Source organism: Balaenoptera borealis, assembly GCF_965194805.1.
Source record: "Balaenoptera borealis genome assembly, chromosome: X".
Classification (NCBI taxonomy): domain Eukaryota; kingdom Metazoa; phylum Chordata; class Mammalia; order Artiodactyla; family Balaenopteridae; genus Balaenoptera; species Balaenoptera borealis.
The window spans coordinates 84749273-84776984 of NC_138881.1; the positions used below are offsets into that span (position 1 = coordinate 84749273).

At 36.0% G+C, this 27712-nt stretch overlaps 1 long non-coding RNA gene and 1 pseudogene across 2 annotated transcripts in view; one reads left to right on the forward strand and one right to left on the reverse strand.

Moving 5' to 3' along the window:
- LOC309620840 overlaps positions 1-27712 on the forward strand; it is a 387201-nt gene that overhangs the window by 239354 nt on the left and 120135 nt on the right. The window lies entirely within an intron of this gene.
- On the reverse strand, positions 6997-26914 carry LOC309620726 (small ribosomal subunit protein uS15 pseudogene; annotated as a pseudogene). Its single transcript has one exon. The product of its transcript is annotated as a small ribosomal subunit protein uS15 pseudogene (transcript).

Consider the following 27712-nt stretch of genomic DNA (forward strand, 5'->3'; position numbering starts at 1 on the left):
AATAAGTCAAAAATGCATCTACATTTGGAACAATTCCTACAGAACACCTACTGAATGCTGGCAGAAGACCTCAGAATTCCAAAAAGGCTAAAAAATCCCCACATACCTGGGTAGGGCAAAAGAAAAAAGAAAAAAAGAGACAAAGGAATAGGGACAGGACCTGCACCTCTGGGAGGGAGCTGTGAAGGAGGAACAGTTTCCACACACTAGGAAGCCCCTTCACTGGTGGGGACAAGGCATGGGGAGCTTCAGAGCCACAGAGGGGAGCACAGAAACAGGGGTTCAGAGGGCAAAGCAGAGAGATCCCTACACAGAAGATAGATGCCTACCAGCACTCACCAGCCTGAGATGCTTGTCTGCTCACCCGCCAGGGCACGTGGGGGCTGGGAGCTGAGGCTTGGGCTTTGGAGTTCAGACCCCAGGGAGAGGACAGGGGTTGGCTGAATGAACACAGCCTGAAGGGGGCTAGTGCATCACAACCAGTGGGGAGGGAGTCCGGGAAAAAGTCTGGAACTGCCAGAAAGGCAAGAGACCATTGTTTCAGGGTGTGTGAGGAGAGGGGCTTCCTGATCCATGTGCCCACAGACAGCAGAGCACCACCTAAGCAAGCTCCAGAGATGGGCGTGAGCCACAGCTATCATCTCGTATCCCAGAGGCAAGCATGGACTGCTACCACTGCCACCACTGCTACCAAGGGTCCTGTGTGCAAATGCAGGTCACTACCCACACCCTCCTGGGAGCCTGTGTAGCATGCCACTGCCAGGGGCACGTGATCCAAGGCCAAATTCCCTGGGAGAGCACATGACATGCCTGAGGCTGTTACAACCACATGCTGGCCTCTGCCACCACAGGCACTCACCACAGACCAATTATGACTACTGTACTCCTCCCTATCCCTGGCCTGAGTGAACAAGAGAGCCCTAAACAGCCTCTGCTTTAACTCCCTCCTGTCTGGGTGGGGAACAGACGCCTGAGGGTGGCCTACCCACAGAGGTGGAGCCAAAACCACAGCTGAACCTCAGGAGCTGTGCGAAAAAAGAAGAGGAATGGAAATCTCTCCATGCAGCCTCAGGAGAAGCAGATTAAATGCCCACAATCAGCTTGGTAAACCCTGCATTTGTGGAATACATGAATACACAACAAGTGTTCCCAAAACTGAGGCGGTGGACTTTGGGGCAACTGTGGACTTCGGGTTTGCTTCCTGTGTTTGATTTCTTTTTGATTTTATGTTTATCTTAGTTTAGTTTTTAGTGTTTGTTTTCATATGTGGGTTTCTTTATTGGTATAGTTGCTCTCTTCCTTTTTTTTTTCTCTCTTTTTGTGAGTGTGTGTGTATGTTTCCTTGTATGATTTTGTCTGTTTAGTTTCACTTTTACCATTTGTCTTGGGGTTATGTCTGTTTGGTTTTTTTTCTTTTCTTTTTGTGAGTCTATGTGTGTATGTTTTTTGGGTGCTTTTGTCCTTTTAGTTTTGCTTTTACCATTTGTTTTGGGGTTCTGCCTGTTTGTTTGTGTTTGCTTGTTTGTTTTTTGTTTCTTTTTTTTCTTCCTTTTCTTCCATGCAGTGCAGCAGGCAGGGTATTGCTGCTCTGGCCGGGTGTTGGGCCTGAGCCTCAAGGTGGGAAAGCTTGGAGCTCCAGAGACAGGCACAAGCCACGGCTATCAGCATGGACACCAGAGACGGGCATGAAGCACTAAGGCTGCTGCTGCCGCCACCAAGAAGGCTGTGTGCAAGGACAGGTCACTATCCACACCTCCCCTCCCGGGAGCCACTGCAGCCCACCACTGCCAGGGTCCTGTGATCCAGGGACAACTTCCCCAGGAGAACACAAGGCATGCCTCAGGCTTTTGCAACGTCATGCCGGCCTCTGCCGCTGCAGACTCACCCTGCATTCCGTACCCCATCCTCCCCACTGGCCTGAGTGAGCCAGAGCCATCTAATCAGTGGCTCCTTTAAACCATCCTGTCTGGGCAAAGAACAGACAACAGAGGGTGACCTACACACAGAGGTAGGGCCAAACCCAAAGCTGAACCCCAGGAGCTGTGCAAACAAAGAAGAGAAAGGGAAATCTCTCCCAGCAGCCTCAGGAGCAGCGGATTAAATCTCCACAATCAACTTGATGTACCTGCATCTGTGGAATACCTGAATAGACAATAAGTAATCCCAAAATTGTGGCCATGGACTTTGGGAGCAAATGTAGACTTCAGGTCTGTTATATGCAACAGGCTAGTTTCTGATTTTTATGTTTATCTTAGTATAGGTTTTAGGGCTTGTTATCATTGGTGGATTTGTTTATTGGTTTGGCTGCTCTCTTCTTTTTTTAATTACTTTTTATTTTAATAACTTTATTTTATTTTATTATTCATTTTTCTTTCTTTTTTTTCACCATTTTCTTCTGAGCCATGTGCTGATAGGGTCTTGGTACTCTGGCCAGCTGTCAGGCTGGAGCCTCTGAGGTGGGAGAGCCAAATTCAGGACATTAGACCACCAGAGATCTCCTGGCCCCACATAATATCAATCTGCAAGAACTCTTCCAGAGATCTCCATCTCAATGCTAAGACCCAGATCCACTCAATGACCAGCAAGCTCCTGTGCTGAACACCCCATGCCAAACAACTAGCAAGACAGGAACACAACCCCAACGATTAGCAGAGAGGCTGCCTAAAGTCATAATAAGTTCACAGACACCCCAAAACACACCACCGGACATGGTCCTGAACACCAAAAAGACAGAATACAGCCTCATCCACCAGAACACAGGCACCAGTCTCCTCCACAAGGAAGCTGACACAACTCACTGAACCAGACTTACCCACTGGGAGCAGACACCAAAAACAACGGGAACTACAAACCTGCAGCATACAAAATGGAGAGCCCCAACACAGTAAGTTTAGCAAAATGAGAAGACAGAGAAATATGCAGCAGATGAAGGAGCAGTGTAAAAACCCACTAGACCAAACAAAGGAAGAAGAAATATACAGTCTATCTGTAAAAGAATTCAGAGTAATGATAGCAAAGATGATACAAAATCTGGGAAATACAATGCATAAAATACAAATAATGTTTAACAAGGACCTAGAAGAACTAAAGAACAAACAAACAATGGTGAACAACACAATAAATGAAAGTAAAAATACTCTAGAAGGAATCAATAGAAGAATAACTGAGGCAGAAGAATGGATAAGTGACCTGGAATACAGAATAGTGGAAATAACTATCGCAGAGCAGGATAAAGAAAAAAAGAATGAAAAGAACTGAGGACAGTCTCAGAAATATCTGGGACAACATTAAATGCAACGACCTTAAAATTATAGGGGTCCCAGAAGAAGGAAAGAAAGGGAAAGGGTCTGAGAAAATATTTGAAGAGATTATAGTTGAAAAATTCCCTAATACGGGAAAGGAAATAGTCAATCAAGTCCAAGAAGAGCAGAGAGTCCACACAGGATAAACCCAAGAAGAAACACGCCGAGACACATATTAATCAAACTATCAAAAATTAAATACAAAGAAAAAATATTAAAAGCATCAAGGGAAAAGCAACAAATAATATACAAGGCAATACCCATAAGGTTAACAGCTGATCTTTCAGCAGAGACTCACAAGTCAGAAAGGAGTGGCAGTACATAATTAAAGTGATGAAAGGGAAAAAGCTACAACCAAGATTACTCTGCCCAGCAAGGATCTCATTAAGATTCGATGGAGAAATTAAAATCTTTACAGACAAGCAAAAGTTAAGAGAATTCAGAATCACCAAACTTGCTTTAAAACAAATGCTAAGGAACTTATTTAGGCAAGAAACACAAGACAAGGAAAAGACGTACAAAAACAAACCCCCCAAAGTTAAGAAAATGATAATAGGAATATACATATTGATAACTACCTTAAATGTAAATGGATTAAACACTCCAACTGAAAAACATAGACTGACTGAATGGATACAAAAACAAGACCCATATATATGATGTCTACAATAGACCCACTTCAGACCGAAGGACACATACAGACTGAAAGTGAGGGGATGGAAAAAGATATTCCATGCAAATGGAAATCAGAAGAAAGCTGGAGTAGTGATACTCATATCAGACAAAATTAGACTTTAAAATAAAGACTATTACAAGAGACAAAGAAGGACACTACATAATGATCAAGGGATCAATCCAGGAAGAAGATATAACAATTGTAAATATTTATACACCCAACATAGGAGCACCTCAATACATAAGGCAAATGCTAACAGCCATAAAAGGGAAAATTGACAGTAACAAAATAATAGTAGGGGACTTTAACACCCCACTTACACCAATGGACAGATCATCCAAAATGAAAATAAATAAGGAAACACAACCTTTAAATGACACATTATATCACATGGACTTAATTGATATTTATAGGACATTCCATCCAAAAACAACAGAATGCACTTTCTTCTCAATTGCACATGGAATATTCTCCAGGATAGATCATATCTTGGGTCACAAATCATTCCTTGTTAAATTTTAGAAAATTGAAATTGTATCAAGTATCTTTTCCGATGATAACACTATGAGACTAGATGTCAATTACAGGAAAAAAATCTGTAAAAAATAAAAGCACATGGAGGCTAAACAATACACTACTAAGTAACCAAGAGATCACTGAAGAAATCTAAGAGGAAATCAAAAAATACCTAGAAACAAATGACAATGAAAACACGATGACCCCAAACCTATGGGATGCAGCAAAAGCAGTTCTAAAAGGGAAGTTTATAGCAATACAATCCTACGTCAAGAAAGAAGAAAAATCTCAAATAAACAATCTAAACTTACACCTAAAGCAATTAGAGAAAGAAGAAGAAGAACAACAACAAAAACCCCCAAAAACCCAAAGTTAGCAGAAGGAAAGAAACCATAAGGATCAAGTCAGAAAGAAATGATAGCAAAGATCATTAAAATTAAAAGCTGGCTCTTTGAGAAGACAAACATAATTGATAAACCATTAGCCAGACTCATCAGGAAAAAGAGAGAGAAGATTCAAATCAATAGATTTAGAAATGATGAAGGAGAAATAACAACTGACACTGCAGAAATACAAAGGATCATGAGAGACTCCTAAAGCAACTATATGCCAATAAAATGGACAACCTGGAAGAAATGGATGAATTCTTAGAAAAGTGCAACCTTACAAGGCTGAACCAGGAAGAAATAGAAAATATGAACAGACTAATCACAAGCACTGAAATTGAAAATGTGATTAAAAATCGTCCATCAGACAAAAGCCCAGGACTAGATGGCTTTACAGGTGAATTCTATGAAACATTTAGAGAAGAGCTAACACCTACCCTTCACAAACTCTTCCAAAATGTAGCAGAGTGACAAACACTTCCAAACTCATTCTATGAGGCCACCATCACCCTGATACCAAAACTAGACAAAAATGTCACAAAAAAAGAAAACTACAGGCCAATATCACTGATGAATATAGATGCAAAAATCCTCAGCAAAATACTAGGAAACAGAATACAACAGCACATTAAAAAGATTGTACACCATAATCAAGTGGGGTTTATTCAAAGAATGCAAGGATTCTTCAATATATGCAAATCAATCAATGTGATAAACCATATTAACAAATTGAAGGAGAAAAACCATATGACCATCTCAATAGATGCAGAAAACTTTTGAAAAAAATTCAACACCCATTTATGATAAAAACTCTCCAAACTGTGGGCATAGAGGGAATCTACCTCATTATAATAAAGCGCATATATGACAAACCCACAGCCAACATCATTCTCAATGGTGAAAAACTGAAAACATTTCCTCTACATAGACAATCCTAAAGATGCCACCAGAAAACTGCTAGAGCTGATCAAAGAATTTGTATAGTAGCAAGGTACAAAATTAATGCAGGGAAGTTGCTTGCATTCCTATATACTAACAACGAAAAATCTGAAATGTAAATTAAGGAAACACTACCATTTACCATTGCAACAAAAAGAATAAAATACCTAGCAATAAACCTACCTAAGGAGACAAAAGTCCTGTTTTCAGAAAATTGTAAGACACTGATTAAAGTAATCAAAGATGATACAAACAGATAGAGAGGTATACCATGTTCTTGGATTGGAAGAATCAACATTGTGAAAATGACTCTACTACCCAAAGCAATCTACAGATTCAATGATCCCTATCAAATTACCAATGGTATTTTTCTCAGAACTAGAAAAAAAAACTTTACAGTTTGTATGGAAACACAAAAGTCCCCGAATAACCAGAGCAATCTTGAGAAAGAAAAATGGAGCTGGAGGATTCAGGCTCCCTGACTTCAGACTATTCTACAAAGCTACAGTAATCAAGACAGTAGGGTACTGGCACAAAAACAAAAATATAGATCAATGGAACAGGATAGAAAGCTCAGAGATAAACCCACACACATATGCTCACCTTATCTTTGATAAAGGAGGCAAGAATATACAGTGGAGAAAGGACAGCCTCTTCAATAAGTGGTGTTGGGAAAACTGGACAACTACATGTAAAAGAATGAATTTAGAACACTCCCTAATACCATACAGAAAATTAAACTCAAAATGGATTAAAGACCTAAATGTAAGGCCAGATTCTATAACAGTCTTAGAAGAAAACATAGGCAGAACACTCTATGACATACATCACAGCAAGGTGCTTTTTGATCCACCTCCTAGAGTAATGGAAATACAAACAAAAATAAACAAATTGGACCTAATTAAACTTAAAAGCTTTTGCACAGCAAAGGAAACCATAAACAAAACAAAAAGACAACCCTCAGTATGGGAGAAAATATTTGCAAACAAAGCAACTGACAAGGAGTAATCTCCAAAATATATAAGCAAGTGATGCAGCTCAATGTAAAAAAACAATCAACCAAATCAAAAAATGGGTGGAAGATCTATATAGACTTTTCTCCAAGAAGATAGACAGATTGCCAACAAACAGATGAAAGGATGCTCAACATCACTAATCATTAGAGAAATGCAAATCAAAACTACAATGAGGTATCATCTAACACCAGTCAGAATGACCATCATCAAAATATCTACAAACAATTAAATGATAGAGAAAGTGTGGATTAAATGGAACTCTCTTGCACTGTTGATGGAAATGTAAATTGATATAGCCACTATGGAGATCAGTATGGAGTTTCCTTAAAAAACTAAAAAGAGAACTACCATATGACCCAGCAATCCCACTACTGGGTATACACCCCGAGAAAAACATAATTCAAAAAGTGCCATGTACCACAATGTTCATTGCCGCACTATTTACAATAGCCAGGACATGGAAGGAACCTAAGTGTCCATCAACAGATTAATAGAAAAAGAAGATGTGGCACATATATACAATGGAATATTATTTAGCCCTATAAAGAAACGAAATTGAATCATTTGTAGGGAGGTAGATCAACCTAGTCTGTCATACAGAGTGAATTAAGTCCGAAAGAGAAAAATAAATACTATATGCTAACACATATATATGGAATCTAAAAACAAGTGGTTCTGATGAACCTAGTGGTAGGATTGGAATAAGGACGCAGCCATGGAGAATGGACTTGAGGACACAGGGGAGGGAGAAAGGGAAGCTGAGACAAAGTGAGAGAGTAGCATTGACATATATACACTATCATAACTTTTACACTACCAAATGTAGAATAGATAGCTAGTGGGAAGCAGCTGCATAGCACCAGGAAATCAGTTCGGTGTTTTGTGACCACTTAGAGGGCTGTGACAGGGAGGGTGGGAGTGAGGCTCAAGCGGGAGGGAATATGGGGATATGTGTATACATGTTGCTGATTCACTTTTTTATACAACAGAAACTAAGACAACACTGTAAAGCAATTATATTCCAATATAGATGTATAAATAAATAAATAAATAAAAATAGGAAGAAAACTTTTACTCTTTGGAAAAAAAAATAATATATTGTTAGATGAAACGTAAATTGAAGTTACCCAAGACAATTTTTCAATATGTATTAAAATAAAAAATATGTAATTCTAGTAAATTATCATCCTATTTTGTAACGAGCCTTTCATACAAATAAGCACTACCATAGTAGTAAGGAGATAAGTGGTTTTGAAATTTATTATTTTATGTAATGGTGGAGAAGCATCATAAGGGCAGAATGAAAAGTTGGTCTTGGAATCCAGTCAGCTATAAACTAGAATACTGGTCCTGCTGGTTATGAGTACAGTGACCTTGTCAAATCTCTCTGAACTTTAATTACTTTAGTGTTAAGACAAAAATACCAATACATACCTTGCAAAATTAACAAAATTTGGTGAGGTAATGACTTTAGCATTCTCTGCTGGGTTGAATAGTGTTCTTCCAAAATTCAAAATTCATATCCACTTGGAATCTGTGAATGAATATGACCTTATTTGGAAATAGTACCTTTACAGATGTAATCAATTTAAGATGAGGTCATACTGGATTATGGTGGGCTCTATAGCCAATATGACAACACCCTATAAGAAGAGAGAAATTTGGACAGAGTCCCAGACACACAGACTAGAAGGCCTTGTGAAGCCAGAGTTAGAGATTGGAGTGATGCATCTGCAAAGCAAGGAACGTCAAGGGTTTTCATTAACAACTAGAAGGTAGAAGAAGGAAGGAATCTTCTCTACAACCTTCAAAGGGACCATGACCCTGATTTCAGGACCATGACCTTGATTTCAGAATTCTGGCCTCTAGAATTCTGAGAAAATAAATTTCTCTTTTAAGCCACGAAGTTTGCAGTACTTTATTATGGCAGCCCTAGGAAACCCATGCATGCACTTAGTAAAGTACTTTGCAAAGTAAGAGCTCATTAGAGGGAAATTATTTTTATTGGCTGGTGACAAGCTTCTTTCTTATACACTATTTTACTTTATGGTTTATGCTCCCTGTGATGTAGGTAGTTTTATTATTTCCAGTTTTCAAAAAAGCAGGTTAGAATCAAAGAGGTTAAGTATTTTGCCACAGATCACAAAATTAAGAAGTAACTGACATTTATTTCATATTTACTTGACTAAAAATACTCAATTTTTAAAGCATCACTTGACATTCTTGTTTTAAATTCCACCTCAAATGCTGACAGATAATTAGCCAAGCTTGTCTGTGCTAAGTTTTGAACTGCCAATTGGGAAATCCTAGAATTACCATGTGCTTTTAGGTCTCTGTGCAATACTTAAGAAAAATATAGGAAATTCTGGATACTTACAGCAATTTTCATTGACCAGGACTAAAGAGCCTGATAGAAAAGTCTGGTAAATGGTAATAGTTCAAGCAATTGCACCTAAGATCAAATCTATCAGTACATGGTATGGCTAATCACACTTGTACTGATGTGTTTTATGTGAGCAAATCTTTCCATTAGAAGAAAATAAGCTAGGCTAAGAGGGCAAATTCATATCACTACTTTACAGAGTAAAGAAAAAGGATGAAGCAATAGCTTTTAAAGTTGTTAGGTTATTGTTTCAATTCTCTAAGATACTACATCTTAAAAGGCCACAAAGGAAAAAATTTGAACCAAGCATTCAAAGTCCATAAAATGTTTCCTGAAAACGAACCTAGATTTTTTTCCAAGTTATGAATCATGTTATATAACCAGTAAACATATTGCTAATCTTCATGACTCATTCTGAAATAACCATACATTTCCACTAGTGATAAAATACCATTAAATTCCAAGTTCTCAGGAGCATTTATTTCTAAAGTTGCATTGGAGGCCATATTAAGTAAAGGAAGAAGGCAAACTCTAGAAGGCAACCCCAGACTCCTTTGCTATGTATGACTTCACTCTACTTGACCGACCTAGAAAGGGAAGCAGTATTTTCTATTCAGTCAAAGCCCAATTCAGAGTGTCCTTACCTCCATAACTTCTTTTCCAATGACTCTAGCCCATATTAATGCCCCTCTTCTCTTCTCAGACAACCAATAGAGCTTGTCCTTTGGTTAATGCACTTTTGTCCCTAACATCATTGTGCACTTACTATGTGCCAGAAGTTGTGAAAGACACATAGCTCACATTATCTCATTTATTGCTCACAAAAGCTGTGAGGCAGGGATTTGAGTAGATGTCCTGCCTAAGGATGAAAGTCCAAATCATGCTGAACTTTACCTTTTGTCATGCCTCTAGGGACGCTAAGTGCTATTACTATTATCCAGAAACTCAGACAAATAAGCCTCATCTCATCAACAGCTTCTAAAGGGCTAAAAAGAATTACATTTTCAACAATCTTCACAGTACTTTACACAGTTAGTTCTAGGCCCCAAATAAGTTCTCCACAAATACGTGTTGATTGGTAGATGCTAAGTTGGGAAAAGAAGCATGCTGTGTGGAAATAATATTCTACTGGAAGTCAAGAGACATATGTCACACAGATGTGATCTTGATGAAACAATCTCCCTGAGCTTCATTTTACTTTACGTAATATGAACGGATCCGATTAGAAGATCTCTGACATTCTCTCTCACTCTGACACTAAATGTCGACCAAAAGATCCAAGGAACTGTTACTTAGATTAGAAAGGAAAGCGTTACCACCCACAATCAAAGTAGGCTGGAGAAATATTTTAAGAGCATTTTGAATTATTACTTCATAGGATACTGCATCTGCTATAGCTGAAGAGAAGCCTCAGTACCAGACAGAAATAAAGCAACATCTTTTGGGTGAGAGTGATGCATAGATTTGATTTTTCTAAAGCTGGTGCTGAAATAGACTCCTAATAAGTCTTCCTGCCTCCCCTCCAGTATTTTCTCCACAATATAATCAAAGTTGTCTTTCTACAATTACAAACAAATCACTTCACCTGATTAAAAGTCTTCAATGACTTCCATGTGCTCTTTGAAAAAAGATCAAATCTTCAAAATGGTCTCTAACTTCAACTTTCACCACTGTCTGCTTCAAAATCTTTATTCTAGGCTTCCAGCCATACTCAACTTTTTTTCAGATACCTAAATGAGCCACAAGTACACTCCTCTGTTGGCCTTTGAACAGACACACCAAATAAAAATGCTGAGGATATTTTACATGTGAAAAAGCAACTAAATGTTCATAGCAGCATTACTCTAAATAATCAAAAAGTGAAAACAATACAAATATCTACCAACTAATGGATGGATAAACAAAAGGTAATTCAGTTGTCCTTTGGTATCCCCAGGGAATTGGTTCCTGGACTTGCCTTGGACCCCAAAATCCCCAGATGCTGAAGTCCCATAGTAGGTCTTCCATATCAGTGGACTCAACCAACTGTGGATCATAAACATAGTACAGGATCTGTGGTTGGTTGACTCCATGGATGCCACTCCCATTAATATGAAGGGCCACCTGTATTGAAAAAAATCTGCCTGTAAGTGGACCCACACAGTTCAAACCCATAATGTTCAAAGTTCAACTGTATATCTATGCAATGGAATAGTACTCAGTCATAAAAAGGAATGAAGTACTGATACATGGCACAACATAGATGAACCTTGCAAACATTATGCTACAGGAAGAGAACCAGACACAAAAGACCACATATTGCATGATTGAATTTATATGAAATGTCCAGAATAGGTAAATCCATAGAGACAGAATGTAGATTAGTAGTTGCCAAGGTCTAGAGGGAGAGAGAGTGGAGAGTGACTGCTAATGAGTATACCATTTCTTTTTGGGGAGGTGAAAATGTTCTAAAATTAGATTTTAGTTATAGTTGCACAACTTAATACTAAAAAGCATTTATATTGTACACTTGAAGTAGATAAAGTATATGATGTTTGAATTATATTTCAAGAAAAGTATTAAAAATGCAATTAAGGATGCTTTGAAAGTCATTATAGAAGTGGCAGAGAGGTCGAGTAGTCCAGTGCAAATAAATAATTTAACTTGGATTGGAGTGTTGGCACCTCAGCTTGGTGGTTGTGTGAGCTTGGGTAAACCAATTCTCAGCCTTTAACTGTAAAACAGGGGATAATACAACCTGTACTAGTGTGAGGATTAAATGGGATAGAGTAGGTAAAAATGCTTTGTAAATGGCAAAATGCTCTTCAAACGTAAGGTCTAGTAAGATAATACATTATATAATTATTATTGCAATATATGGTACATATGCGAAGTCCAGTATTTAACACCTGTATTTTTATTCTTAGTCCCACAAGCTCCCTTGATAACAATCAGAAGAATTAACTTCAGATGAAGAACAATGCTCTTAATTATCCCCTTTTAATTTTAGATAATATAAAATTATTCTATTATATTGGTTGATATTTAGACAAGTGAGTTTTGTTCATGAGTCTCTGAACACCACATTTTCATCTTATGCTAATACTCTAAGAAGGCAATTTTGTTCAGAAAATCCAAAGATGATAACTCTATGGAAAAGATTTGAAAGCCAGGTTCTACAATATGACATTAAGAAGGCAGGGAAGAGAGGAGGAAGGATGTGTATTTCTTTATAAATCTTTGCTAAGAATCTTGGGGTGGGGAGAGAGAAGCAAACATCTGCAGTGGTAAATCACTTGAACAGTAAGCATGGGGAAACATTTGCACAACATACAACATATACTGTGCTGCAGAAATGGAGAGAGAATAATGCAGGGAAGATCTGCATGCACAAATATATGTGGCATAGGGAAACAAGTAAAAAATATATATTGACTATTTTCATCTTCAAAATTAATTAGCAAATATATTTTAATACTAGGCTGTAAGGGTCATTATCACTAGAACACAGTGACCTCAAATGGCATCTATCGCTCTAGCATAAGTCAACACCCCCGCCCAAACTTATGAGGTGCTCATTGTAAGTAGAGTAGAATTGAAATGGAGGATGTTGTCCCTGCTTTTGAGGACTAATTTGAGGACTAATTTGGCTAATTTAGAAAGAGTCTATATCTAGAAAGGACATATTGACATATACAACACCATAGAAATAAATGTGAATATGACACCAAGAACACAGAAGAGTAAGAAAAATTTACAAAAATGGAATAACCTGGATGGAGTGGGGTTACTCAAGAAAGGTCAGAGGTCATTAGCTACATTAGCTGCCCTTGAGCCAAATCCAACCAAAAGTTCTCTTTGGTTTGGTTTGTGTGCACTCACGTGCACACACACACACACAAACACAAATTATATTACATGTTTAAAAATTGAGAAAGTTACCATAAGAATTTAGATACCTGGTTTCTTCTGAAAAAGTAGATAATCAAAAAAACTGGGTCTACTTTCCTGCGTGGCAATAGTCAGCTTGACCTAAGTCACAGCTGTGTACTTTAGAGGCAGCCTGTGTTCTGTCCACCACATTCCCCTCCACTCCAAATTACATCTCTAGTGCATTGGTTAGGAAGATTGCTGTAAAGGCAAATCAGAGCAGAAGCTCTCAAATACTAGGTATGCAAGGAACATTTGTATGCTGTGTTTGTATGTTGTATGTATGTATGGAACCATTGAGTATGTATGTATGTATGTGCACACATGTATGAAACACCTGGCCTCAGTGTATGTTACATAAGAAACATTTGAGGTGTTGATTACAAATACCATTTCCTGGAATATACCACAGATCTACAGTTTCTGAGGCCAGGTGACTGGAATATGCATTTTTTTTTTTAACTAGCATCATAAATATTTCTTAGATACACATAAATTTGCAAATCACTGTTTTTGGTCATCTCCACTCAAATTCACTTTACTTACTGGTGGAAGATTAATCTTAATCTACATGTTGCTTTCTGCTAAAAAATCTTTAATGATTTCCTCTTATCTACTGAATAAAGTTCAAACTAGTCAGTCTGGCATACAAAGCCTGCTATGATATATTCCAAGGCACTTTTTCATTATCTTCTGACTACATATATCTTTTATTCTTTTCAGGTTGAACTACCTCTTCCTCATAAATGTCTCATACCTCTCTAACCTCTAGGCCTTGGCAGAGGCTTAACCTTATATGTGGAAATGTCTTTTTTCTATCTGCCTATTAACTGATACCGAGGTAGATACCTAACTTAAGTTGGGGCAATCATAATTTTTCCCCAGTGTTTCTCCCTAAGAGGTTGTAAAACTCAAGAGCTCATGACATTTATGTGTTCAGATATGTGGGGCAGAAAAGCAGAGAAAGACCTGGAATGGACCTTAGGTATCTACATTTTTGACAAGCAATTTGGTAGGTGATTCTGAAGCAAAGGAAATACTTTCAGAACCACTGGTATAGGAAATAAACATTGATCTGGAATCAGAAGACCCGTTTCTAAACTTGAGCCCACCATTAACTTACTGGGTGACAGCATAAATCGGCAAAGATTTCTGAGCTTCAGATTTGTGCATCTGTAAGATGTAGGAGTGGTGCAATGAACACGATTATCAAAAAATAGAATGATTGGGAATGCATACTTCTCTTCTGGTTGAACGTTGCTTTGCTATTTCTCCAACAGACTGTTTCTAACCTGTACAGTGTGATGCTGTGAATTTGTCCCAAACATAGTTCCATGATTGGTGACCACAAAGAAACCTACTCTGTAGAATAGGACTTGAACTAGATGACGTAAAGGTTTTCTTTCCCTCATTGACTTCAGAGAAGGAGTTGTGAGAAAAACAAAAAGAAAAGAAAAGAAAACAACAAAAAAACACGGAGATGCTAAGTGTGTGCTGAAAGTGAACTGTCCACCGAAGCTGAAGCTGAAATCATACAGAGATGGACAAAGGGAATTTATTACAGGGTTACAGAGAAGCATCTGTTATGGGGTCTGATTTAAATCTTTGGCTGTAGCAATTTTATTATGAACTTTATGTCTAAAAGCAATAACAGTGCAATAAATGAAATCTTCTGTATGTGTCTGATATTTTTATCAGTAGCTAATATACCATTCCTACAATATTTCCTAACATCTAACATGATGCTTGGAAGACTGTCCCTGGATAGAAATTTTCTAATTCTAGAAATGAACTTCTTGACTCACTTGTTCTTCATGGTAATATGACTAAAAAGTCCTGTACACAAGATTGTGTTTAATTTGGAAAAGTATCTTATTCAAACCTATGGTAAATACTAAGGATGATATGGAACATTTGTTAAACTACTAAAAGATCCAAGAACACTTCCTTGGTTCCAAGAAGTTTATATATACACATATTAATAAATATATGTACATACATATAAATAAATATATACACATATATATGTACATATATATGTATACATATATTGCCACCAGTCTTCAAAATTCCAAATGATTAGATAATTCAATTCAATGAGAAAAAAACAGTTATACTTACTTTGGGTACATTATAAAACAAATCATCAATTTGCTCGTGGCAGCTGTAGACAGCCACAGTTTTTCAATTACGAATAAATAAAACATCTCAGCTTTATATACCATTACATGATGGTCTGAAGAAGATTCTGAACAAGTTGCATATTAAGTGTTGGGTGGAAAAGAACAACTGCCTTGTTTCTCAAAAGGAGTATTAAGTTTCCAGTAAAATTCAAGTATTTTCAAAAGATTTATCTCCCTCTTTCACATTGATAGAAAATGCATAAAATATGTTATGTCATATGTTGGAATAAATTCATTAGATACTCAAGTAGATAATGAAGTATTTGAAATTTTGGAGAAGGTGAAGGATCATGAAAATAACCATCTTCCTAGGTATTACCTACCACTCCTATTACCTTCTTTCTCTTTTGTTGACTTTATAACCATTTTGAAAATACACAAAAAGATAGAAAACATAGACATTAAGAGTGAGAACCTGCACAACCTGAACTGGTCATATACAGGTTACATAAATAGAGAAATTTTTCTAATGTAGATTTAAATTGACAAGTGATTAATTGAAGGAAGGTAGCTACCAAAAGTAAGTTTCCTTTAAATGCCAAAACAAGTTGCGCCTTGTTATTTGAAAAGTGCCAAAAATATTGACTGACCTGAAACATTGATTAAAAGCTGATTGCTTCGAGCAAATAATTCTGAAAGTTTCTCCTGTGTGGCTCTGCTAACTTTGGAAAAAAACTTGGCTTACCTGAAAGGTTGTAAATTCTTTAAATAAACATGCCATTATTTTTCAGAATTGTTATTTTCAACGTTTTTGTTTTGATTCAGGCAATCAGATCTCTTAATTTGAGCTTTTGAACATGCATCTTATTATGTGAACACTTATAAAAGTGTAAAACTGAATTGCTATATCTTGAAAGTAAATATTTTAGATCTATTAATTAAACTTATTGTTAGTAAATTTATAATTCTTTTCTTACAGTAATCTAAACACGACAAAATGTTTCTTTTGGGGGGGTTCTGGACACATTACACTTTTCAATGTAGATTAGGATTTATTTACACCAAAATAGACTTTATAATTCAACTTCTACTTGCTGAGGTAATTATATACTACGATATTAATGAATGCTAATTAGAATTAAGCCCAGAATCCTCTGACATATTGAATTTATTTAAATTTTTACATTATAGCCTGTCTCACAGGCTATAGTTTTCACACAAATGATTTGATTCTTTTTATGAAGTATGGGATAAATCACACTAATTGTATATACATATAAAATACATTTCTTCATGAGAATATAAAGACGAAACTAGTATTTAGATTATTTAAAATTCCATTATAAAATTTTATATAGAGCCAATCTTACAGAAGAGCATACATTATTTTCATAATTGATGCATACTCTATCTTTATTTTTTGGTTGTTAACAACTTAATTTAGATATAATTCACAAACCACATAATTCACCCATTTAAAGAGGCTGGGGGGTGGAGGAAAAGAGGAAAAAAAGTAAAGTGTATAATTCAATGGGTTATGGAGTATTTTGAGCTGTAAAACTATAACCACAGTTATAGAACATTTTCATCATCCTCCCCCCAAAACCCCTCTACAATTTAGCCATTAACACTCAATCCTCCCCCTCCCTTCTATCCTAAGAAACCACTAATCTATATTTTGTCTTTATAGCTATGCCTTTATGGATATTTGATATAAATGGAATCATATGCAATGTGGTCTTTTGTGACCGGCTTCTTTCATATAGCATAATGTTTCCAAAGTTCATCCATGTTGTGGCATGTATCAGGGCATCATTTATTTTTTAGCCAAATAATATTCCATTGTAAAGATATACCACATTTTATTTATCCATTCATCAATTGATGGACATTTGGGCTATTTACATTTTTGGATTATTATGAATAATGCTGTCATGAATATCCATGTACAAGTATTTGTATGGATATATAATTTCAATCCTCTTGTTATATCATTAAGAGTGGAATTGCTGGGTCATATGGAAAATTTATGTTTAACTTTTGAGGAACTGCCAGACTGTTTTCCATAGTAGCTGCCCATTTTACATTCCCACCAGCAGTGTATGATGGTTCAAATTTTTCCACATCTGTGTCAATATTTATTTTAAATTTTTTGATTAAAAACATCCTAGACATCCTAGTGGGTGTGAAGTGAGTATCTCATGCTTTTGCTTTGCATTTCCTTACTAATGATATTAAACATTTCGTCATGTGTTTGTTGGCCATTTTCATAAATTCTTTGGAGAAATGACTTTTCAGTTTTTTTGCCCACTTTATAATTATTTGTCTTTATACTGTTGAGTTGTAAGAGTTATTTTCATATTCCAGGTATAAATTTCTTATTATATATCATTTGCAAATATTTTCTCCAATTATGTGGTCTGTCTTTTTACTTTCTTGATGGTATCTTTTGAAGCACAGAAGTTTTAAAATTTGATGAAGTCCAGTTTATCTATTTTTTCTTTTGTTGCTTATGCTTTATGTGTCATATTTAAGAAACCATTGCCTAGTCCAAGGTCATGAAGATTTACATGTATTTTTTTAAGAGTTTTATTTATTGTATCAATTCTGGATACTGGCATCCCTGAACCATTTCTGGGCTTTTTATTGTTGTTTGCTTGACTGGACTCTTTTAATAAAGTCTATTTCCCTTGCAGTGTAAAGCCTTTTATGTTGCATCTCAGAGTGTGTAGCCTTTGGGTATGTGCACAGCCACTCTGGAATGATAGTGTTTTTAACAGTCATTTAGCCAAGTATCATTAGCATAGCATTTTAGCAGTCTTTTCTTTGAGTCTCCCTTTCCCGGACACATCCAGTTGTTAGATAGATTCCACTAATTGCTGGCACATTGCTCTATTGGTTTGATCATGCTCTAGATCTTAATTGTTCCACAGTTTGATCCAATTAAATTGGGGCCCCTTCACAGGGATAGTTTTTGAGGCAGGTATTTGAGGTTTTTTCTCATATCAGGAGGTGTCTTAGCTATCACTTTTCATAATTTTCTCTGGTAAAGCAGCTGGCCTGTGATTTTGCTGCTTGTCTCATGGAGCTACCAGTCTCTTTTTATTTGCTTATCACCAAAATCTTCATCATTTTCAAGAGGGTCCTTAGGCTTGAACTCCTCCACACTTCGTTTCAAATGAAGTCAGTTCATCTGTGGAATGCTTCAGAGCTCTCTGTTCTTATAAACTCTCTCTACCCCTGGGAAAAAGATCTCTGGACCACTACTGGGGATGCTAGACACAGTGGTAGCCTCTGGCCTTCTCCGCTTGCTTCTCACAGTATTTAACTTCTGCCCTATGAGTGAGCTGGTTAGGATTCCAGGATCAGGATACCAGGATTCTCTGTCTCCAGCCATTGGAGTGGAGCCTCTACCATATGAATGGAGACTTGGTGGAGGAAGAGATATCCAACCTCTCCACCACACTCACCTAGAATTTAATTTTTGCAATGAGTAGCTTGGGGAGTGAGGAATGAGAAATGCTAGCAGCCTGCTCTTCCCAGATGATACTATGGCCCTTGACTGAAAGCTGGGGGGAGAAGGTGTCCTGTGTTCTTGGCTACATCCACAAGGAATGGAGTTGGAGTTTCTAGGCAGGAGTGAGGGATGGAATGGGTAATGGTTTAAATGTTAAAGACTTTTGCTGTTTTTACCAAGTTTTAGTATATTTTCTTGAATTTTTTTTTCATTTGCTATATGCCCTTAGGTCAATTTATAGAGACTTAAAAGAAAACATATATATATTGATATAGATATAGAATAGATATAGGTATATAGATCTATATATATATTGAGAGGTATAAATTATGTATAGATATGTATTTATCTATATGTATATTTATCTATCTATCTATCTAATCTGTACCTCTATCTATATATCTATCTATCTAGCTTGTTTCACTGGGTAGCAGGCTATGGAGCTCTTCATGCTGCCATTCCAAAAGTGGAATTATTTATCTTTAAAGAAACAAACTTTTCTTCTTTTTCTTTTTTATTTAAACAATGATTTTATGCTTGATTACAACAGACACATTTATGCAACCAGGGAAGAGGTTGTGGATGACTCATATTTCCAACTGGGGGGAAGACTCCTTTGGTCTTGTAATATCAAGCCAACTGGTGAATATGGCTGTTAATCAGAATCAGACAGAATTTAGCATCTTTATTCTTTCTGTTCCTCTCAAGATGCTTTCAAACAGCAACAGCTTTCTTAATTAAATGATAGAGATCCTCAGGAAGATCAGGAGCAAGTCCTTGGGACTTAAGAATTCTCAAGATTTTATTGCCTGTCACAAAACGTACTTGTGCAACACCATGTGAGTCTCTCAGGATCACACCGTTTTGTAAGGGAGTCAGGCCCTTCTTGGCCAGTTTGTAGATCTATTCCTTCACATTGTCAGATGTCAGCTTCAGCCAGGTGGGGACACTGTGGCAGTAGGGCAGAGCCTTGTGGGACAGGCCCTTCCCTGAAACGTGCATGTGACCCATGGTGGTGGCGGTCTCTAAAGAAACATACTTTTTAATGTTCAACATGAAAGTCATTGTTCATTAGTATTGAATCTCTGCTTCACCAGGCCAATGATTACTTATCTTGTTTTGCCTATAGTTGTATCACCTCTAAAATTTATATTTCTTAGATGATGCTATTATTTTTGAAGGATAAAAAAATCAAGGTTTATGCTTCTTTATGTAACACAAACACACACATACGTTTACACCTACACATTATAGTGGCCTTAATAGATATTGATTAATTATTTATTCTGTGTCTATTAATTCCCTGAAATAGTATCAGACATCATGTTTCTTTTGATGAGTTGCTCTGCCGCACTCCAACGAACATACTTGCCCCCATGACCATAGGAATCTATAAGTTGAACTAGTCACTGAAGCTGGGTCAAATAGAGCTTTATCTTTGGATAATTTCTTTTTCTGTAACTGAGAGTTCCTTTTTTCTCTAGACCATAAGCTGATATGATATGATATGATATGATATAAAACTGAAGTTGCCTCTGGGCACATCTCCATCCATATAAGGGAAGCTTCCATATGGTATGAGAAAATGAGGTCAACACACAGAAAAGTGGTCACTAAGTGAAGAGAAAGAGAAGAAAAGTGGAGAGACAGAGGGAAAAGGAGATAATTAATAATATTGTTTGAGACTCTGAATATTGTTTCTGAGGCCAGATCTAAGCCTGATCTTCCTATAACTTGTTTGAGTTGGCTTTCTCTCACTTGCAATTGAAAGAACCTTTATTGATACATCATATGTATATATACATTATAACTGTAAAGACATAAAAGGTCGTATATATCTATCTTTGTGTATGCACATACACATCAGTACAATGTGTATATTAGGAATTATAACAAATCATGAACATTAAGGACACGACAGAACAAAATTGACAAATTTCTTGAATCTAAATTTTCCTATTGGGTTATACAAGTAATTTCACTGTGTAGAGAAAATCTTTCAAAAATTTTTTTGTCATGTAGTAGATTCACATAGTCAGTCAGTAGAATTTGTTGAGATTACACTTGTATTAGCATTATATTATACTTAAAATAAAAGAGGATCCTATCACAATGGCTTAATAATATTGTAATTTGTCTCTTACACTAAGATGCCCAGCTTTATGCAGTTCGAGAGTGCCATCAGTGACCTACTTTTTTTTTTTTATCATCTTTAACTTCTACCTTTTCTAATGTGTTGGCTTTTGTCCTTATGTTTATTGTCTTATGGTTACAAAATAACTGCTGAGTCTCTAGGCTTCACATCAATGTTCCAGTCAAGAAGGAAGAAGTGCAAAATGGCAAAAAACAAAACAAAAAAAACCCCAAAACTCAAAGGTGAAGAAGCGATGGGAGAGGTAGATTGAGCATTTAGATATAAAGATTTAAGACCTGATATCAAGGTCTTGGATTTAAGAGTCACTGGTGTATGGATAGTAATAAATCTATGGGACTGGATAAGGTGATCCATGCAGAGAATGGAGAGTGAAAACATAAGGCAGGTGATAACAAAGAATTTCAGATAATTTTACCAGTTAAAACTCAGGGTCCAGATGGCCAATAGACATATGCAAAGATGTTCAAAATTATTATTTATTAAGAAAATGTCATTTAAAACACAATGAGATCACAAACATGTGCACACACACACACACCAGAATTGGTAAAATTAGAAAGACTAAAAAGACCAAGTGTTAGCAAGGATGTGGAGCAACTTGAGCATTCATACGTTACTGGTAGAAGTGTATAGTGATAAAACCATGTTGGAAAACTGTTTGGAAGAATCTATCAAAGATAAAAATATGTCTATCATACGGCCCACCAGTTCCATTCTTGGGCAAATATCCATAGGAGTGTTTATGTTCACCAAAACACATGTATAGAAAAGAGCCAAGAAATTTAAATACTGTAATGTCCAATAACAGTTGAATATATTGCAGTACATTTATACAATGGAATATTAGTTCAATGAATGAACTAATACTACACACAACATGGATGATTTTTACAGACATAATGATGACTGGCAGAAATAAGACATAAAAGGGTACATATGGTGACAGACAGGAGAACAGTGGATAACTCTTGGAAGACATAGATTGAAAGGGGACATGAGGGAGATTATAGGATTTTAGAAATGTTCTATATTTTATTTTATTTATAAATGTTTTATTTATTTTATAAATGTTCTATCTATCTATCCATCCATCTATCCCTTTATATATCCTCACTTTGTTCCCTGAAAAGTCCTAGAAATAATTACAAACCCAGTAACAATGAATACCCCTAGTGCACTCAGATTGTAGACTTGAAATATAATTTTTTATTCAAGGTAACCAGAACTTTTTGGGAAAAAATGACTGATCCCAGGTATGGGGAAGAAAACGTAGAAGGTGAAGCTGGGACATTCTGAGATACCAGATAGAAAGGAAACTATCAATGATTATTAGGGTCATGTCAAAAGGACTTAGAAGATAACTTGGATAGGCCTCACTGGCCAAAGAAAAGATGATTTAAACTTCAGTAAGGATACATATAGCAAAGATTCAAATCTATGAAGTGTGTCTAATCTCTTGAGTTTCAAATTATATTAAACAGGAAATACTGATTTTTAATCTACTGAGGATGACAGAATTGATTCATTCTCTTGAAAACTGGGTAAATAAATGGAGGGACTCATGTATTTATACTGATTTTCCTATGTAAACTTTACCAATTGATAACCAAATAGTAGATGAGGGTAAGTATCTCCTTTTAAAATTCTTCCAGTAAAGAAATGAACACAAAATAATTGAATTAGTAAATATCCATTTTTTTTTTTTACTTCCCAATGAATTAAGAGATTTATGCTTTGTATATCAATCATTGCTAAAATAAAAAAAAGAAAGAGAAAAAAACAGACATTACATGACTCCTGATAAAAGAACACAGTATTGCCTATATTCTTGCTGAAGACTTTGAACATGAGTCTGATCAAGCCTTGGAGCTAGTTGTCAATTTTCAGGAAATAGAGAGGACAGAAGAATATTTTGGACTACATCATGTCTGTTCAATCAATGGAATCCAGACGGTGGGAAAGTCTAAAATTTTAATAGTTCATGTTCTTCAGCAAGTAAATTGTAAGGGAGAGAAAGGAAAGATGAGGGAATATACTGATTGTAAGAGACAAAATATTTCTCATATTTTATCACATATCACGTATTTTTAAAATTAGCATGGCTAAACTGTAATGTCTAAGAATGCAAACTGGGGTGATAAAACCAAGCAAGTAGTAAATTACGATAAAAGTCAGAATGGTGGCCTTTTGTGAGAGAGGGTAGGGACTGAAATGAAAATAGAGGACATGGAGGGAGCACTTCGGTAACTGAATGAGTTTTATTTCTTGAGCTGGGTGGTGGTTATAGAAGGATGTTTGTTTTATGGTGTATATTTGTTTAATGTGATTTTCTTTGTTTCATTTTATTTTAAAGTTAAAAGTCAAAAGATGAACAAAATAATTTAAAAATAAGCATAATAAAAATAAACGTGCAATAAATTCATTTTTCAGAGACAAAAACAGAATTTTTCAACAGCCATTCCACACTAAAAGAAAAATTAAAGGTAGCTCTTTTGGAAAAAGGAAGAATAATATTAAATAGAAAATGAAAACACAGAATGAAATGTTTAACACTGAGAAGGGAATATATGTGAATAAGTATAAATGAATGCTTACTTGTATCAATAACAGCAATATTATGAGGAATTTAAAATATATGTGGAAAATAACATAATTGAGGGTGGATATAAATTGATTTAAATGTTCTAAGTTTCTGTAAGTATCAGGGAAGTGGTAAAAATAATATTTTTTAAAGTGTGATAAGTAAGGCATATGACTTGTGATCTTTAGGATAATTATTAGAATAGTAAAATAATAAACAACTATAAAATTAATACAAAGGAAATAAATATAAGCCCAACTATATAGAAATGGCATTAAATAAAAAAATGCAAAATACTCCAAGTAAAAATATTGATTATTAGAATTGATTAAAAAGATAAAATCCAACCATATATTATTTAAAAGATACAAAATTTAAATATAAGGATAGAAAAAATTTAAAAGAAAAATAAATGAAAATCATACACCATGTAAACACTAACCAAAAGTAATCTGGTGTAGTTATACCAGTACAGTAAGTCCCCTACATATGAACCTTCAAGTTGCAAACTTTCAAATGTATGAACGTGTGTCGGCACATCCAATCATGTAAGTTAGTTCCCATGTCTGGCATACATTGTCACGTGTGTGCATCCTCTACAAGTGGTTGTGCTTTTGTGTACTTTATTATACAGTACCATATAGAGTACAGTAGTGCGGTATCTTTATTTCAAACCCAGGATGTCCAGAAGCAAGTGTTAAAAGCAGCAGTGATGTAGCTGGTACTGCTAAGAAGCACCAGGAATTGGAGGCCCAGAGAAAGGATGAGGAGATATAAGAGGAAGAAGAAGTAACTGAAGAACTGAAGAGATTCACGATGCAGGAAATGGCAAGGGGATTTTCTTTATTTGAGGAGGTATTGTTAGTTTTTGAGGCACAGGACCCATACATAGGATGGTACACAAATGTTGCAGCAGCCGTTCAGAATGCAATCCAGTGCTAACAAATCATCTATGATGAGAAAAAAAGAGCTAAGAGCTACTACCCAGACATTACTGGATCGTTTCTTCAAGAGGGTAGATAGAATTGAATCCAGCAAGGAACCAGAACCTGTGCCATCAACGTCAGGCATGAGTGAAATTGCAACTTGTCCTCCGTCTCCTATTGCTGATGATCCTTCAGCTCTACCATCTCCCACTTACTCTCCCTCTTTCAGTCAGTAACTCTTCTTGCATGTTCACTCAATGCGAGCCCCTGTATGCCAGCTGTTGTACTGTACTACTGTACTTTTCAAGGTATTGTACTATAAGATTAAAAATGTTTTCTTTATTTTTTATGTTATGTATTATTTGTGTGAAAAATATTATAAACCTATTACAGTACAGTACTATATAGCTGATTGTGTTAGTTGGGTACCTAGCCTAACTTTGTTGGACTTACAAATTGGACTTATGGACACACTCTTATGAACTCATTTGTATGTTGGGGATTTACTGTAATGGACATAGTAAATGTAAGAATAAAAGAATTGCTTAGGGATAAAGAGAGGCATTCATAATGGTAAAAGTGTCAGTATAACAAGAAAATGTCATAACTCTAACTCCTCATTTAGTAAACAAACACCATACCCCAAAGTATATAAAGCAAAATTAACAAAAATAAAAATAGATATAGAAAATCCACAATCATAGTAGTAGTCTTTATCACATATATTTCAACTCAGAATAGCAGGAGAAAGATAATGATATAAAAATTTGAACTACACAATTAATTAATTTGACCTAATTGACATATAGAACACAGTGCCTGACAATGACAGAACTCATTTCTTTTCATGTGTTTAGAAAATATTTATTAACATGGACCACACACTGGTTCATAAAGAAAGTCTCGATATATTTCAAAGTATCAAATCACTCAGATTTTATTTTCTAGCTATAATTGAATTAAGCTAAACCTCAATAAGAAGGCAATAATTATACAAAATCCCATCGTCAGGAAATTGGGCAATTTATTTCTAAATAATCCATGGGTAAAAGCAGAAATCAAGACAGAAGTTATACAATGTTTTGGAAGAAATTATAATAATATGGTATGACAAAAGAAAACGTGAGAGTGGCAGCTAAGTCATGTGCTTAGAGAAAAATTTATTACCCAGAGTGCATTTATTAGAAAAGAAGAAAGACTGAGAATACATGATTTAGGCTTTTATCTCAAGAACCTAGAAAAAAATCAGACATAAGAAAGGAAGAAGGAAGGAAAAAGTAAAGATAAAGTAGGAATTAATGAATTAGAAAGCAGATAAAAAATAGAGAAAAATCAGTGAAATCAAATATTGGTTCTTTAAATGCATTAATAGAAATGATAAATCTCTAGAAATACTATTCAGGAAAATAAAAGGGAGAGAGAACAAGGACATCATTACAGATTCTACAGGCATTTCAAGGTAATGAGAGGTTACTAGAACTACTTTATGTAGATGCCATTAACAGTTTGCATGAAATTGAATATTCTTCAGAAAACATAAGCTACCAAAGCTGATAGAGGGTATTGAAAATCTTTATACTGTGCTTTATTTTAAAGAGTGTGGCTTTGTTGTTAAAAGTTTCCATATGCACCTGCACATACACACGTGCACACACACATTTAGGCTCACATGGCTTTACCAATGAATTCTTCCAAATATTTAGGAAATAAAGAGCACCAATTTTGTACAAACACTTCCAGAAAACGCAAGAAGGAGCACTTCCTCAATGTGTTGGTTAAGGACAGTATAACCTCAATTCTATATTCTAACATGAGCATGGAAGGAAAGGAAAATTAGAGATCAATCTTCTCATTTACATAGATGTCAAAATAAGATATTAGCAATTGAAATCATTGACATATTAAAAGAATAATACATTATATTCCACTGAACCTTATTGTAGTTATGTAAGAGTGCTTTAGTATTAGAAAATCGGTTATATTAACAGCAAAAAAAAAACGTGGACAATTCATTTGATCATCTTTGACAAATGCAAACAAAACATTTGATAAAATTCAACAACATGATAAAATTCCAAGTAAATTAAGAATAGAAGGAAAAGAGGCTCCTTCAAGATGGCAGAGGAGTAAGACTTGGAGATCACCTTCCGCCCAACAAATACATCCAAACTACATCTAAAAGTGGAACAACTGCTACAGAACACCTACTGAACGCTGGCAGAAGACCTCAGACTTCCCAAAAGGGTCTTGGTACTCTGGCCGGGTGTCAGGCCTGACGCTCTGAGGTGGGAGAGCGGAGTTCAGGACATTGGTCGACCAGAGACCTCCTGGACCCACGTAATATCAATTGGCGAGAGCTCTCCCAGAGTTTTCCATCTCAACACTAACACCCAACTTCACTCAACAACCAGCAAGCTACAGGGCTGGACATCCCATGCCAAACAACTAGCAAGACAGGAATACAACCTCATCCATTAACAGAGAGGCTGCCTAAAATCATAAAAAGGTCATGGAGACCACAAAACACACCACCCGAGGTGGTCCTTCCCACCAGAAAGACAAGATACAGCCTCATCCACCAGAACACAGGAACCAGTCCCCTCCACCAGAAAGCCTACACAACCCACTGAACCAACCTTACCCACTGGGAACAGACACCAAAAACAACAGGAACTATGAACCTGCAGACTGCAAAATGGAGACACCAACACAGTAAGTTAAGCAAAATGAGAAGGCAGAGAAATACACAGCAGATGAAGGAGCAAGGTAAAAACACACCAGATCAAACATATGAAGAGGAAATAGGCAGTCTACCTGAAAAAGAATTCAGAGCAATGATAGTAAAGATGATCTAAAGTCTTGGAAATAGAATGGAGAAAATAAAAGAAACGTTTAACAAGGACCTAGAAGAACTAAAGAGCAAACAAACCATGATGAACAACACAATAAATGATATTAACAATTCTCTAGAAGGAATCAGTAGTAGAATAACTGAGGCAGAAGAACAGATAAGTGACCTGGAAGACAAAACAGTGGAAATAACAAGCACAGAGCAGAATAAAGAAAAAAGAATGAAAAGAATTGAGGAAAGTCTCAGAGACCACTGGGACAATATTAAACACACCAACATTTGAACTATAGGGGTCCCAGAAGAAGAAAAGAAAAAAAAAGGGTTTGAGAAAATATTTGAAGAGATTATAGATGAAAACTTCCCTAAGTTGGGAAAGGAAATAGTCATTCAAGTCCAGGAAGCACAGAGAGTCCCATACAGGATAAATCCAAG